At 45.6% G+C, this 17587-nt stretch overlaps 1 pseudogene; it reads right to left on the minus strand.

Moving 5' to 3' along the window:
• Nucleotides 1-3598: 3598 nt before the first annotated feature.
• LOC123156658 (putative disease resistance protein RGA4) lies at nt 3599-10814 on the minus strand (annotated as a pseudogene).
• Nucleotides 10815-17587: the final 6773 nt, after the last annotated feature.

The following is a 17587-nucleotide window of genomic DNA, read 5'->3' on the forward strand; positions in this document are numbered from 1 at the left end:
CGACGATCGAATCTCGGGTAAGTAACATACCGACAGACAAAGAGAACTGCGTATGTTGTCATAGTGGTTCAACCGATAAAGATCTTCGTAGAATATGTAGGAGCCAATATGAGCATCCAGGTTCCGCTATTGGTTATTGTCCGGAGAGCCGTCTCCGTCATGTCCACATAGTTCTCGAACCCGTAGGGTCCGCACGCTTAACGTTCGATGACGATTTGTATTATGAGTTATGTATTTTTGATGACCGAAGTTTGTTCGGAGTCCCGGATGAGATCATGGACGTGACGAGGAGTCTCGGAATGTTCGAGACATAAAGATTTATATATTGAAAGGTTATATTCGGACACCGGATGAGTTCCGGGGGTTGTCGGATAAATACCGGAGTACCGGGAGGTTACCGGAACCCCCGGGGGGTTATTGGGCCACATGGGCCCAAGTGGAGGAAGAGGAGGCGCTGCCAGCTAGGGGCGCGCGGCCCCCCTAGCCCAAACCAAATTGGACTAGGGGGCGGCCCCCCTTTCCTTCTTCTCCTCCTCCCCTTCCTTCCATTGAGCGCCGGCGCGAAGCGCGCCACCAGTCAGATAGGCGAGCGGAGCCCACTACGGACCACCCAGCACCGGGAGGCCCTGGAGGTTTACCTTACGAGGTAGGTTGTCCGGCCTTTACCCGTGAGCTGCGGCAGTTCCAGTGGCCCACTCACCGCACGTTCAAGCCTGACGTTGGCGAAAAGTACAACGACAAGACTCACCTGTCAGAGTTCCTCAGCATATACACCATCGCGATGCAAGCTGCGGGAGCTCGCGATGACAAGGTGCTTGCCATTTACTTCCCGTTGGCGCTTAAGCCCAACGTTATGTCATGGTTGATGCACTTGCCAGTAGATTCTATTTCTTCCTGGTCGAATTTGTGCCATGAGTTTGTTGGCGCCTTTACGGGAGGCCACCAAGCTCATGGCTAGGCAAGCGACTTGCATGTCGTCCCCCAGAAAGAAGGCGAAAGCCTACGCAAGTACATACAGAGATTCAGCCGAGTGCAATACAACATCCCAGACGTCCACCCTGCCGCCATCATCAGCGCATTCCATCAGAATGTGCGGAACCGCAAGATGCAGCCGAGATCGCGCAGCGGTATTGGCGCCCGGAGCGCGGGCCTTCGCGGCGGGGGCTGCCGGATTCCCGCCCTGCACGACCACGTTGCCCTGCCGCTTGCGGGCAGGCGCGGCATTACCTTGGGCGACGACGGGGCCAACATGGCCGGCGACGAGATCCGTCCGAGGGGAAGGAGCGTGCGCGACCTCGACGGTGACGGGGGACAGCAGGGAGTCATCCATGGCGGCGAAGGACGGCCGGGGAAATGCACCGGAGCGTGCGGTGGCGGGGCAATGGTGGCGGAGGGTGGGGGAAGCGGGAACGGCCGCGCGGAAATGTCCCTCCCGCCAAATCTCGCTGCGGATAGGAGCTGGGCTCGGATCGTCCTCCTAGCACGTAAATTTAGAGGACGGGGGAGATGTTTTGCCGCACCCCATAAAAAAATTTGTGAGTCGGAACGGGATGCGGGGTCTGATCGGGCAGGTTTTCCCGCCCCGGCCCGCATTTTGACGGTTATTTTGCGGGTCGAGGTGGGATACGGAGTCTGCTAGAGATGCTCTTAATCAGCCAGCTACTGGAGAGCTCCTCTGCCATCAAAATACGTATATATGATCCTTGGAATTGGCCGCTTCCTTGAGCTCTGATCTGCCTCATTTTTTCATGTTGTGAAATCGATCTTGTGCGAGGTTCGGCAAGCCCGGAACAGCGATGTAAGCCTGAATGCATATAATAGACCAAAACAGTCATGTGGATGTCAGCTGGATGTTATGGCACAATGAAAAGCAAGTCCCTTAGTTGTTCGACGCAAGTTGTGCTTCTAAAAGTTGACAAGATTACCTTTTTAAATACATGATAAAGTGAACATTATTTGATAATGCGTGAATATTTTTAAATAGATAGCATTTTTTCATTGCATGAATATTTTGAGAAATATAGGTAAACACTATATTTCTAAATTTAATGAACATTTTATAAAACATGAGAGCACATATTTAAAACTGACATTGATTTTTTTTAAATTTTCACCAGCTTATGCAGAATTTTAACATGTTTTTTAAACTGCATATACATTTAGACAATTTCGACAAAAAGACTATAGGAGAGACATAGCACCCTAACCTCCTTATCAGGGAAAAAGATGAACCCAATCATCCATTAAATCTTCTGAAGATTCTTCCCTGCTACGGCCGGGCCATCCTCACTCTGTTTTTTAAATGAGTGTTGCTCTCCTATATTGAGCTCCGGTCCCTTAACTGCACCTATCTTTTGGGTGTATGATAGGTGGGCCCAGCTGCAGTAATGTAGTGAAGCTACGCCCGCTCCCATAGTCGCTGAATAAAACGTTTGATGTAGAGAAAAAAACAAGACGAACCGAAGCAGGTGAATGTCGCTTAATGGGCCCGCCCATGCGCTTGTGCGCTGTGCTGTGATTGTCGTATAATTGATGCAAAGTGTGTCATATAAGACTTCCCGTCTTTTCTTTCGGTCCGGGTCGACTATTGCCCTGCAATGAACAAAGGTCAACTCCCATAAAAAACGTTCTAAAAAAAACTCCCACAAAAACAAAGCCTTACTCGTGACAATGATAGTCAGAGGCACAATGACCTATATAGCTTAACCCTGCCGTTAATTAAGTCCAATGATTTTGATCAGTACTTGTAGACAGGACAAATGAACAGCTGGGTCTATGCATCCAGGCATCCAGCGATGCACAGGCCGGGATTACACGCATCATTTATCTTTGATGATTACTAATTTTAAATAGGTAGAAACATTTTAATCGAGTGAACATTAATTGATAATGCGTGAATATATTTGGAAATACATGATAAAGTGAACACTATTTCATAATGTCTGAATATTTTTTTAAATACATGAACCTTTTTAATATATACTTGAACATTTTTAAACATTACATGAACATTTTTGAAAAGAATATGTAAACACTATATTTCTAAATTTAATGAACATTTTCTAAAATATGAGAGCATATATTTAAAACAGACAACGTTTTTTTTTATTTTAACCAGGTTATCTAGCATTTTAACATGTCTTTCGGGATGCATATACATTTTAAATGAGCGTTGCCCTCCTATATTATTATTTTTTTGCGAAAAAGCGTTGCTCTCCTATATGCTCCCAAAGTCGACTCAATATAAAAAAGAAAAATGGAGTTGCCTAACAGAAGATTGATTCTGCACAAACTCAAAAAGGAAATCATATTCGTACACACAGACATGAAAGATCCTAACACAAGATCGTGTATGTGAGCATCTGTGTTTGTACCATGTTCAAAAGAAGAAAAATCTAAACTGAAGCAGTGACAATGTAATTTTCTTGTTTTACTGGATGATGAAATACAGGAAGAAAAGCAGGTAAATTAACCTAGTTAATTAGTAGAGAAAACCTAATATAGATTAGCCCACAACAAAAAGTAGCTGCTGCTTGAACATGATAAATTGAAATATGCCTTTTTGTTTTCCATCAAACCACACAAGTTGCAGTTGCAGTTGCAGATGGTAAATCTTTTGCCTTCAATCTCAGATTCAGATGTGTGAAGCTGCCAAATCTTAGACATTAAGCATGAATGTACTGGCTAGCATTGTGCTAATGATAGTTACACCCAACAACATTGGCATCATCGATCAGGTCGTCCGTGGTCATGGAACAAAATCATGATCGGAACACTGGGTAAAAAACACAAGTCTACCAATTTAATTTACAGAGGCGAAACAAAAAATTCTCAAGTGGTGCGACGCTGACGCTGAATCGCAATGACTACCTCACAACTTGGCACCATTTGGATTGCTCTGCTCTGTTGACTGCTGCTGCTGCTGCATCCACAAAGCCGTCAAGGAAGGACAGCCCAGTGCGAGCCATCACTTACGTCGATATTCTGCAAACACACAAGACAATTATATCAGGTGGTGCTTGAAGAATGTGGCCCTTATCCTTAGAAAGCAACAACATTCTGACGATGTTTCGGTTTTGAGCAATTCATCAGAGATTACAATGTTTCAGTTTTGAGCATTACGATTCGGGTAATTCAGAGATTGCAATGTTTCACATTTGAGCATTACTAGGGAAAACCCAAAAATGAGAACCAAGTGTCAAGTACGTACTGACCTTTCATCAGCATATCAAGACAATTGCTTCACTTTTGTTCTGTTCTGTTTGTTTGTTTGCTCTGAATCAGCTGTGAAATTCACTACTGGGACTGCAGAATCAAATAAGTACAATAAATGAACTTGGGTCGGGTCAGAATATGAACAAAGCACTCTAAGGTAACTTAAATGACACCCAATTATTCCTTACCTTTGTGTCAAGGATAAATGCCAATGAAATATAAACCTGTATGTATGCAATCTCCATGCAAGATTGTACTGTAATAGCTGGGTACAATAGTTTCAGTACTCTGCCCCAGCATATGTTGACAATCCTCATTGCTCCGGTCCTACAGGAATAATTCAGTACCAGACTAAATGTTTTCAAGAATTAAACAAATTGGAAAGCATTCTCTCTTCCGTTGTAGAGTGTCACTCAATTAAATTTCACTTCACGCTAATAGTAGGAATCCATACCATTCTGTAAAGGAAATAAATGCACCACCAAGACAAGACAGCACTCTCTGCTACATAGAGTATAAAGGCACTTGGTTGATTCATTCATTCATTCATGGTAAGAAAAGAAATAAAATCTTCTTTTTCAGTAACAACAGGCACTTAAATACCTCCTCTTCGCCAACAGTTAAATTGGCCTGTTCTGTTCAGTCCTGCTGCTTCATGCGAGCCTCACTTCTTGCAGCTACGACTCAAGTCTTCTTGATGGGTACCAAGTGAGTGAGTGAGTCATGTCTCGCACGCCCTTCTTTTATTTCACATACATAGGGAACAGAAGCCTGACGAATAAAATGCACGCATATATATTATGAACACTAACATCAACAGTGTATCAATCTCAAGTCTAATACGTAGCAGAAAAGGGGTACAAAAAGAAGTGGATGAAAAGAGGCGTGCGTTGGACTGTGAATGTAGTCATAAATTAAGGACATACGTATTACTCCCTCCGTCCCATAATATAAGAACGTTTTTGACACTACACTAGTGTAAAAAACGCTCTTATATTATGGGACAGAGGGAGTATAAACTAGAGAAAACAAGCAGTAGAAAGACAAATAAGCAAGCCAAAGTGGTTGCTTTGCACTATGAAATGAATGCAGTCATAAATTAAGGATCAGAAATTTGGTTCTGGAGCTACTAACCGGCAGATTTGGTTCAGAGAAATATTGATCATGTAATCATGATCCACAAGCGACATGTCTTGCATGCAGATGCAGATACATACATCAATCTTTACATGGTTGAAAGGATTCCCTACAACTTATGTCCATACTGTGGCAGCCCTGCAGAATTCAGAAGCGATGACAAAGTAAGCACTGGGCCAGGGATACAGAAGCAAGCAAGCACACAATATTTTCAAACAAAAAGCTTACAACACTGAAATAGTCATAAAAGTTAACATCTAGCGTTGCAGAATGAAGAGTCGGTTGTATCTCGCACCTGCTGACTAATGTGCACAAAAGATTGATTGCAACAGTGGTGGAGTGGAGTGGTTAAGATGAGGCAGCAGGTGCGAGATACTACAGGTATAATTGAGTGGTTAAGAAAGAGAAAAACAATAAAAATAGTGTTACCTTTGACGGATAAATTTCAAATGTACTCACATTGATTTATTCCCAGAGATCCTTTAAAGCACACCAATCTTCTACTGCTGCTGCACTCTTGACCAATGTACAGCTCAAGGCAGTCACATTGCTTGCTGCCGCTGAGGAATTAATTTTTGCCTTCAATCTCAGATTCAGATTCACATGTGAAGCTGCCAGCCAAATCTTAGACATTAAGCAAGCGTCAATGTCGTGCGAGGCTGATGCTGAATCCCAATAACCGCCTCGCACCTTGGCACCCTTTCCTTTTGGACATTCCACTGTGAGCCATCACTTCGTCATATATATTCTACAAACAAGCAAGACAAATTATATCAGCTGGTGCTTGAGGAACTACTTGAAAGCAACAGCAACATTCTGGCGACAGACAGACAGATTCAAGCAATTCATCAGAGATTACAATGTATGTTTCAGTGCACAACACTCCTATTTGAGCATTATATTAGGTAGTAGGGAAAACCCAAAAATGAAATGAGAACAAAGTGTCAAGTACGTACTGACCTTTCAGCATATCAACACAACTGCTTCACTTTTGTTCTGTGCCATTTGTTTGTTTGTTTGTTTGTTCTGAATCAGCTGTGAAATTCACTACTGGGACTGCAGAATCCAATCAGCTGTACAATAGATGAACTTGGGTCGGGTCAGACTATGAGCAAAGAACAATCTTGCTTATTCACCTGATCATTCATTACCTGTGTGAGTGCCAATAAAACCTAAACCTGTATGCAATCTCCATGCATAATACTAAAAGGTACTCTGCCCAAGCATAATTCTCATTGCTCCAGTCCAGCAGATTTTACTTGCAGAGAAATTTCACACCTCAGCGGCTGATTAATGCGCACAGAAGATTGCAATAATGGCTGAGTGGAGTGGAAAATTCTAGTGCCCGGAGGGAGGTGAGGAGCTGCAGCGCTTTCTCTTGCTCTTCCGTCAAGCTTTCCATCTCCGTCTCATCCTCGTGGAATTCAAGTGTGTGGAGGGCCGGGGCAAGGAGGCTGCAAATTGGAGCAACAAGCAGTCCACAGATGTTATCCACACTGAGTACCTCCAATCTAGAGATGTAACCTGCAGGCAATAATAATTTGGCCACCTCTGAGAGCATATCTGCTGCTAATCTAGAGGTGTTGCATCCACACACGTGCAGTTGTATGAGGTTGACTCCAATGAGAGGATTGAATCCGTCCACTGTTAAATTACTGCACTCCTGTAGCCTTAGAGTGGTGAGAGACGTGAGGTTTGAGAGCAGACCCATTGACTTCATGCTTGGCTCTTGGTAAACAACAAGTTCCCTCAGGGAAGCAGGGAAAGGGCAAATTGATTCTCCCATGGGCCAACGAGAGAAGAGTTTGCCACATCCCGATATTGTTAATTTCAGGAGCAATGATGAGTTGTCCTCCTGAATTCCTCCTCCATTCTCCTTCTCCACAGGCACAAGAACCAGGCCCTTGCAGTCTCTAAATCTAAGTTTCTGCAGTGAGCTGGATGATGGCAACTGCATTACACATTCCTCATCTCCATATATCAACAACACAGAAAGAGCTGGGAAACAGTTTAGCACTTTTGACGATGATGATTTGTTGCTGGTAAGATGAGATACATGTAATTCGAGTCTCTCAACTGAACGGAAGACAATACTGCCACCCAGCTCTTCAGGGAACAAACTGTCACATCTTCCGACAGTTAGTTCTGTTAGGGATTTAAACTTTTCCATGTCTGTCAATGATATGTGCGATACATTTTCAATATCCATATCTTCTACTTTATCCAGATTGTGGTAGGCCAAAGCACCGCCATACCCACTCACAACCAATTTCTTTCCATCATAAGACAACGTTCCACCTCTTTTGACATCCAGATCTGTCAGTGTGGAGGTGTGAGGCATGGCGGGCAGAGACATCTTGGGGCACCCAGAAACTTCAAGTCTGCGCAAATTGGTGAAGGATACCTCTGACAAGGGCAACACACGGAGATTGGGACAATTGACGCATATGATTTCTTCAAGACTTGGAAAGGAATGGCAATTAGGTTCCACAACCCATTCAGCAAGATCTGGCATTTCACAAAACTTAACTGTCTTCAAGCGCATAAAACATTTGCCTGGAGCGCCACCACATCCAAGCCCAAACTGATGCATTCCAGGAATTTTCTTCAATTTGAGGTCCTCGAGATTTGGTAGCTTCGCAAAAGGTGGGAGGGTGCTCCAAGATATGCCTTCTAGAATGAGAGACTCTAAATTTGTTAACCAGATGTCAAGACACAACCAACTAGGACCAACGACACCATCATGATTTGCAGACAAGAATATCAGCATCTGTAGTTGGTCCATCTCTGCCCCAGAGTAATTCCAACTCCTTTAGATTCCTTTTCAACTCCAGTTTGGCTGCAGTAGCTTCCTCCTTGGTTGCCACGTGTTCAAGACCACGTATAATCAGTCCTCCTTCAAGCTCTGTCAATGACCCAAGTTCTCTCAGTTGAAATCCCATGTTCCCTTTCCTGACATGGAATTCTTTTAGTTCCAGCAGATGCTTCATCTTTCCGACATTGCGAATATTGGAGTGGACTTTACTTGCAGCACGGAAATCATGTAAATTCTCAAGGTGGCTAAAGTCTTTGGGCAAATCAGAACTACCATACCAATCATCTAGGTCCAAGAATTTCAAGTGATAAAATCTTGATAGTGTACTAGGCAAGCTCATTTCATCTTCACTGTAAGACGAACTAATTTTGAGGTACTGGAGGTGGATAAGTTTTGAAAACCTATATGGAAAAGATTGTGCAGACTTCACCACTATAAATAGGACACGCAGACTGTTTATTTCCTTGAAGCTATCTTTCAAAATCTTGGCGATTCTTTCTTCTTCATATCCTCTAAATATCATCAAAGTCCGCAGATTAGCAATGTCGATCCTCTCCCTTAGTTTACACATTTCTTCCTCAAAATTTGCTTTATATCTGTCTTCTATGTTGATAGATAAGTGCCGAACAGATTGTGGGATAGCATCAGCTCTGAAATCTAAGTCACTTATATTGAGGCATTCTTGTGCAGAAACACTCTTAGATAGCTCATGCATTAAATCATGCATTACATAGCAATCAAATTCCTTCTGTTGTTGGTATCGATCATCCCAATAATACCCTTTCTTCTTCATGAGAAAACCATTGTCCACTAGTTCATCCAAGTAATTCCTATCGGCGTGGTGATTATAGTCTATGATGCCTATTGCAACCCAGAAATGATTGATTTCTGAAGGAGTAAACTCATGGTCTTCAGGGAAAAGGCCACAATAGGAAAAGCGTTTCTTCAGATCAAATGGGAGGTAATCGTAGCTAATCTTTAAAGATTGCATTATATCATCATTTTCTTGCTGCTTTAGCCACTGATGCTTTTCAAGAACTCCATTCCAATGTTCCTGAGAAAGGTGCTTATGCAATAGTCTACCAACTGTTTTGGCTGCGAGCGGGGAACCCTTTAGCTTGTTTGCAATTTTTCGTGCAATACCAGCAAACTCATATTCGTAATGCTCAGGCTTGTTGTCTTGACCAAATATACATGCTTCAAAGAATGTGAAGAAGTCATTAGACTCCAAACCTCGCAGCTCTAGTGGATCAACTGTTTTCACCATGCCTGCTACCTTTGGGAATCGAGTAGTGACAAGTACCATGCTTCCTTCGGTTTCCCCCTTTGTGAACGGAGCTAACAGGGTTTTCCACTGATCCTCACCGTCACATTTCCATATATCATCCAAGACAATCAGAAACCTCTTGGACTTGATACGTTGTGCTATGGATTTCTGAAGCTGGTCTAAATTGGTTGTTTCATTTGCAACACCGCTGTTTTTTTCTTCTTCAGTTGCAGGTATGCAGGCAAGGATCTCCCTGGTGAGCTTAAGCACATCGAAATCAGTGGATACACATACCCAGACTGGGACATCAAAGTGATTTTTAGTCCTTGCATCATTATAGAGATGTTGGACGAAGGTAGTCTTTCCAATACCCCCTGGACCAACTATAGGAAGAACAGAAACAGGGTGTTTGCAGCTGATGATACGGTTGACAGTTTCCTCAAAAATGTCTGTCCTGCCATACAATGTGTCTTGTACAATGATGGAAGCAGTGTGAGGCCGATCTTAGACGACTGCCGCTGCCGTGCTGCCGCTTGGGATAGTGCCGATGCCGAGCAAATTGGAGACGGAATCACAGTGGGACTGCATGCCCTGTAACACGGACTTGATTTGTCTGGAGATGGACACTCTGTCAAAATGCAGCAGCGCATCACCATCTTGGGCAGTAGCAGAGTTGGAGTTGGTGACACCGGCAACAGCAGCAGCAGCAGCATCACCACCATTCCTCTTGGTCTTGGGTGGTGTACAGGGCGAGCGAGAAAAGCACGGGAACAAGTGGCGAAGAGCACTATCGGCGTGGAGAGCTTGATGGCGGAGAAGGCCTTGGAGATCTTGGGTGGTGGCGTAGTGGGTGCCGTGGAGCTTGTCATGGATCTGAAAGTAGTGGACCTCATCCAGCAAGCCCTCGGCCTGGTCGGCGTCCCTGCTCAGCTTCTCCAGCAACCCCTGGAGGCCAGGGTTGTCGCCGACGTGGCTCCCCTGGAGCTGGGCGTTGTGCAGGAGGCCTTGCGTGTGCAGCAGCTTGTCCTTGATCTGCTCCGAGTTGTGGCCGAGCTGAAGGCTGTCCACGTACGCCGCCACCGGGACGACGGACAGCGTCGTCAACACCTTGCCGAGGAGCGTGGCCGCAGCGCCGAGAGCCGCCTGCATCGTCTCTCTGCACTGCCGTGCAGACACTCTGCCTGGCCTCGCCGGAGTAGTGGTGAAGAGGGAGGAAGCAGCAGCAGCAGAAGGCGGGGTGGAATGGATTGGGCTGCGAGGATGTAAAGTGGCGGGCGGGCAGCTTGGAGGTCAGTCGCCGCTGGCGCTGGGTGTGGATGGATGGATTGGAGAGGACTGCAGATGGAGTGGAGAGGTGACGGAAAGGAGAAAGTGCGGCCTGCTTTCTTCCTTCTACAGTACTACAACGGTACTGTGTCACATGGGATGCTCAAATGCGCCTCCTCCCTCAATAATGCCGCACTTCTTTTTACAAACTCACCCCTAACCAAATGCTACAGCGCCTAGGATGCGTAGGAGCAACTCCAACGCGCAGACCCAAACGGTACCTGTTTTATCCGCTTTTGGTCCGCTTGGTTTTAAGTGCTGCTCGCCCAGATTGCAAAGTGACTTGTCATCGCTGAGGACGTCGAAGGGCCGCGTTGCAGGTAGCCCGCGCACCTCTTGCGTGATCTATGCGTTGAAGGCGACATGCATCTCAATCTGCTTGTCGTGCGTGGCCTTCTGCTCTTCCACCTTGGCAAGGAGCGACTCGAACATCTTGGTGATGTTTTTGTTGTCCTCGTCCATGGCGGCTAGCACTTGCCGTGTCGCCGCTCAAGCTTTTTGGGGCGCCGTCGCCCTGCTTTGGAAGAGATCGAACCCCGCGGCGGATTTTGTGCGGTTTGTCGGAGCAGCTCGCACCAACGCAGTGGATGTTAGAGTAACTCCAACGCGTCGACCCAAACGGATGGCGCTTTTGTCCGTCTTTTGTCCGTTTGGGTCGGCATGTCCGCCCCCTTTTGCATTTGGGTCGGCGATGCGTCCGACGCACCGGCGCATTATTCGTCCTCGTGGACTGCATGCCGCTTGTTTGGTTGCCATTGAACACTTTTTTATTTCATCAAAGACATTTTTGATACATGCATTCACCAATTCTTTGCTACGAGTGCAAGACCAAAGAAAACAAAAACCACAATTAGACATTTTAGAAGATGTCCAACTTCCATAACTGCTTCCACTAGTTGGACTAATATCTTCTCTATGTCTTCATTGCTGATCTGTGGATTCTTGAGCTTCACAACTTCTTTCTTCTTTGATTCTAAAGAAGTAGAGGTTGATTCCCCTTTGGTCTCTTCTTTAGTCTCATACCAAGCTTCAATTCTAGCTACAAGTTCACAGACATTTAGTAAATTTCTTTCGATCAAAATCGATGTACTATTCTTCTCAAAACCAAAACTTGCAGCCTTCCTACACACAAATTTAAGCAAATATGAAGCTACCAAAATTGTGCCGACACCGAGAACAAAACCGAACCAACATAAGCACGTACCCCATCATTTTTGCACTTGATGAACACCCATTGGGGATGTTCCGGCGTCGAAGAGACTCGTCGCACGACCCGTCGAGGGCAGTCATCGCACTTTATGAGCGGCAACGGTGAGCCGGCAAGCCTCTGGGCCAGCACCGAGCCAGGGCGAAGGCCGTCCATGGCTTTGCGGGCAAACCGACGACGGGGTAGATCCGAGCGGGTAGAGGAGGCCTCAACACCTGCATGCGACGCGGAGGCACTGCCGAGGCTGTGTGCTCCGCTACCCGGCCAATCCATGGCAAGGCGCACTCACCGTCGACCTGAATCGGCAAATCAGGCCGGCGGGATGCGCCAAATCCCGCTGTCGCAAATCTCTGTCACCGCCTGTAGGGAGGCACCAAAAGCCGGTGAATGTATTGGGAGGAGGAGGGGAGGGGCTGGCGAGCAAGGTGGCCGGGGAAGATGGGCGTCGGCGGGTGGTAGGGTTTGAGCATGGGAGCGTGCGGGGGAAGAGGATAAAAAAGGACGGGATGTGACGCTGACTGGTGGGCTAGGGAGAGAAGGAGGCGCATGAGCCGCATGTCCGCTTCGTGTTTGCGCCGACGCAAATGAGGCCCAAATGTAGGCCGAAAATGAGTCGGCAAGTGGACGAAAAGCGGACGCGCGTCCGTTTGGATTGGCGTGTTGGATCAACTTTTATGTCCGTACCGATCCAACACGGACGAAATGGATCGTCCGGTTGGAGTTGCTCTTACCGATCTGGACTTGGCTTGGACTTGGATGGTGAGCAATGGGTCTTTCTTCCTTCCTTCCACAACGGCACTGTGAGTGACACATCAATCAATAATTCATAGACTAGACTAGACTAGAGGTGGGTCTTTCTGGTCGTCCACAGTCACCTGAGCAAACGCCACTGTGCCACATGGGATGCTCTGCTGCCCTTGTGCGCCTAGGCCCTTCCTCAATAATGCCACTCTTTTCTTTTACAAATATACCCCCAACCAAATGCTATGGGCCTATGGCCAGATCCTTTAATCGGGTTTACCTGAAAATTCGGATAGCGTAATTCGGTTTTCAGAAATGACACCCTTTTACTACTTAGCTTGTGTTGTTGGTTGCTTCCAGGTGGGCTAGAGCGTGACGTGGCGCCGCCCACATTCGAAATCCGTGCCACCACCACTGGAAACCGCAAACTTAAGGAAACAGAAACAGAAGGAGGGAGTGAAGTTACTGGGAGTATCTGCACAAGGCGTACTCCACGGGAGTTGGAGATGACATCGTGGACTTGTCGCTCGTCACCACCTCCAGCTTGCCGGATCCTTGGTCACCACCGCCGGTTTTCGGCGAAGCGGCTGTAGTTTCGCCAACGATTTTAATCTTTGGTAGGTACCTACAATAACTAGGTTTGAATTTGGCTTGATGGGCCAATCAAGAATGTAATCACAGCGAAAGAAAAGGAGACATGGAACTAGTAGTTAAGTTAAGTTGTCAACTTTGAGGCTTAGTTCAAAGTTGGTCTCCTATTTTTTTCATGCTCTGGTTCCTAGGAGTAGAAGAGAGGTGTTGGAATTACCTAGGGTCGTGGTGTTGAATCTCGATGTTATTATGGTCTAAATCTTATATTTTTAGTTGACCGCCTTTTCTTTTGCGGGGTTAGTCAACCACATTCTTGATGGGTTTCCACTTGGACCTTTCTGTTGCATATATGAAAATCTAGCTAAGGCTTGAACTCTTTTTATTTTTAGAGATTAACTACAAAGTTTTTTTTTTGACATCAACTACAAAGTTTGTTGACGTCAATATGGTAAACACATCGAAGCAAACACAACATTTTTCTGGAGTCCTGGGAGTTGGAGATGACATCATGGGACTTGTCGCCCCTTACTACCTCCAGCTTGCGGGATCCTTGGTCACCACCCCCGGTTTTCGGCGAAGCAGCTGTAGTTTCGCCCGCGATTTTAAGCTTTGATAGGTACCTATAATAACTAGGTTTGAATTTGGCTTGGTGGGCCAATCAAGAATGTTATACAGGACCTGATGGAAAGATTAATCCAAATGTCAATGAACATGAACCTATATCATATAGCAATCAGAAGGCCAAATGATGGCAAGATCGGGCATTTTCTCAAAGAATAAACTATAAATTTGTACAACTATTTAATTAAGTTCAGCTAGATTATATTACCGACCGATTTCTTGTCAAAAGTAGATCAAGCTCGTCGATGAGCAAAAAAACAATTGGCTGGTTTGCTTGCTTTCCAATGTTCTTGCCATCTGAAAAGTGCTCTGTTCAGTAATTTAGAGCTTTTTTCCATCCCACCCTATGTCCACTCAAACTATTCATATATAGCCTGCATATTCAATAAAGTGGACCTGTTATAAGTCTAGGTTGACTGATAAGGGAGTGTACATAATATGCTTGAGTAGGAATTTGCCATTTCGTAACTTAACTTAGAAGTTTGTATACCTTGTAGATATTCTGTGGGGAAGCTAATTTGAGATCATTGATTTCTTTCTATAAAACAATAGGGCCTCAGAGCTCCAGAATCAAATTCAGATCTGAACCTCCTCATGACTGCAAGTACACTCATAGCCTGCCAGTCAACAAAGCAGGTACAGAAAATGCAGCCAATAGATCTAGAAAGAATTGGTCCAAGAAACTTGATGATACATTATGGGCTTATAGAACTGCATATAAAAATCCTATGGGTATGTCTCCATATAAAATGGTTTATGGAAAAGCATGTCACTTACCTCTCGAACTAGAACATAAGGCATATTGGGCTATTAAAGAGCTCAACTATGATTTCAAACTTGCCGGTGAGAAGAGGTTATTTGATATTAGCTCACTTGATGAATGGAGAACCCAAGCTTATGAAAATGCCAAGTTGTTTAAAGAAAAAGTTAAAAGATGGCATGATAAAAGGATACAAAAACGTGAGTTTAATGTAGGTGATTATGTATTGCTATACAACTCTCGTTTAAGATTTTTTGCAGGAAAACTTCTCTCTAAATGGGAAGGCCCCTACGTTATCGAGGAGGTCTATCGTTCCGGTGCAATAAAAATCAACAACTTCGAAGGCACAAATCTGAAGGTGGTAAACGGTCAAAGAATCAAACACTATATCTCAGGTAATCCTATAAATATTGAAACCAATGTTATTGAAACCGTAACCCTGGAGGAATACATAAGAGACACTTTCCAGAACGTTTCAGACTCCAAAAAGGAATATGTATGTGGTGTTGGCAATATGCCCTAGAGGCAATAATAAATTAGTTATTATTATATTTCCTTGTTCATGATAATCGTTTATTATCCATGCTAGAATTGTATTGATAGGAAACTCAGATACATGTGTGGATACATAGACAACACCATGTCCCTAGTAAGCCTCTAGTTGACTAGCTCGTTGATCAATAGATGGTTACGGTTTCCTGACCATGGACATTGGATGTCGTTGATAACGGGATCACATCATTGGGAGAATGATGTGATGGACAAGACCCAATCCTAAGCCTAGCACAAAGATCGTGTAGTTCGTATGCTAAAGCTTTTTCTAATGTCAAGTATCATTTCCTTAGACCATGAGATTGTGCAACTCCCGGATACCGTAGGAATACTTTGGGTGTGCCAAACGTCACAACGTAACTGGGTGGCTATAAAGGTACACTACAGATATCTCCGAAAGTGTCTGTTGGGTTGGCACGAATCGGGACTGGGATTTGTCACTCCTTGTAAACGGAGAGGTATCTCTGGGCCCACTCGGTAGGACATCATCATAATGTGCACAATGTGATCAAGGAGTTGATCACGGGATGATGTGTTACGGAACGAGTAAAGAGACTTGCCGGTAACGAGATTGAACAAGGTATCGGGATACCGACGATCGAATCCCGGGCAAGTATCGTACCACTAGACAAAGGGAATTGTATACGGGATTGATCGAATCCTCGACATCGTGGTTCATCCGATGAGATCATCGTGGAACATGTGGGAACCAACATGGGTATCCAGATCCCGTTGTTGGTTATTGACCGGAGAACGTCTCGGTCATGTCTGCATGGTTCCCGAATCCGTAGGGTCTACACACTTAAGGTTCGAGGATGCTAGGGTTATAAAGGAAGTTTGTATGTGGTTACCGAATGTTGTTAGGAGTCCCGGATGAGATCCCGGACGTCACGAGGAGTTCCGGAATGGTCCGGAGGTAAAGATTTATATATGGGAAGTCCTGTTTTGGTCACCGGAAAAGTTTCGGGTTTTATCGGTAACGTACCGGGACCACCGGGAGGGTCCCAGGGGTCCACCAAGTGGGGCCACAAGCCTCGGAGGCTTGCATGGGCCAAGAGTGGGAAGGGACCAGCCCCTGAGTGGGCTGGTGCGCCTCCCACAAGGCCTAAGGCGCAGCTAGGAGGAGAAGGGGGAAACCCTAGGCGCAGATGGGCCTAAGGCCCACCCTAGGGCGCGCCCCCCTTCTCCCCCTCTTGGCCACCCCCCTCAAACCCATCTAGGGCTGCCGCCCCTCTAGGGGGTGCACCCTCCTCCCCTCCTCCTATAAATAGTTGAGGTTTGGGCTGCCCAACACAAGACGATTTGATCTCTCCCTAGCGCAGCCCTACCTCTCTCCTCCTCGTCTCTTGCGGTGCTTGGCGAAGCCCTGCTGGAGTACCACGCTCCTCCACCACCACCACGCCGTTGTGCTGCTGCTGGATGGAGTCTTCCTCAACCTCTCCCTCTCTCCTTGCTGGATCAAGGCATGGGAGACGTCACCGGGCTGTACGTGTGTTGAACGCGGAGGTGCCGTCCGTTCGGCACTAGGATCTCCGGTGATTTGGATCACGACGAGTACGACTCCTTCAACCCCGTTCTCTTGAACGCTTCCGCATAGCGATCTACAAGGGTATGTAGATGCACTCTCCTTCCCCTCGTTGCTGGTTTCTCCATAGATAGATCTTGGTGACACGTAGGAAAATTTTGAATTTCTGCTACGTTCCCCAACAGTGGCATCATGAGCCAGGTCTATGCGTAGTGTCTATGCACGAGCAGAACACAAAGTAGTTGTGGGCGTTGATTTTGTTCAATATGCTTACCGTTACTAGTCCAATCTTGATTCGGCGACATTATGGGATGAAGCGGCCCGGACCGACCTTACGCGTACTCTTACGTGAGACTGGTTCCACCGACTGACATGCACTAGTTGCATAAGGTGGATAGCGGGTGTCTGTCTCTCCCACTTTAGTCAGATCGGATTCGATGAAAAGGGTCCTTATGAAGGGTAAATAGAAATTGGCATATCACGTTGTGGTTTTTGCGTAGGTAAGAAACGTTCTTGCTAGAAACCCATAGCAGCCACGTAAAACATGCAAACAACAATTAGAGGACGTCTAACTTGTTTTTGCAGGGTATGCTATGTGATGTGATATGGCCAAGAAGAATGTGATGAATGATATGTGATGTATGAGATTGATCATGTTCTTGTAATAGGTATCACGACTTGCATGTCGATGAGTATGACAACCGGCAGGAGCCATAGGAGTTGTCTTTATTTATTGTATGACCTGCGTGTCATTGAACAACGCCATGTAATTACTTTACTTTATTGCTAACCGGTAGCCATAGTAGTAGAAGTAATAGTTGGCGAGCAAC

This window comes from Triticum aestivum, chromosome 7B (genome assembly GCF_018294505.1).
Source record: "Triticum aestivum cultivar Chinese Spring chromosome 7B, IWGSC CS RefSeq v2.1, whole genome shotgun sequence".
In the NCBI taxonomy this organism is placed as follows: domain Eukaryota; kingdom Viridiplantae; phylum Streptophyta; class Magnoliopsida; order Poales; family Poaceae; genus Triticum; species Triticum aestivum.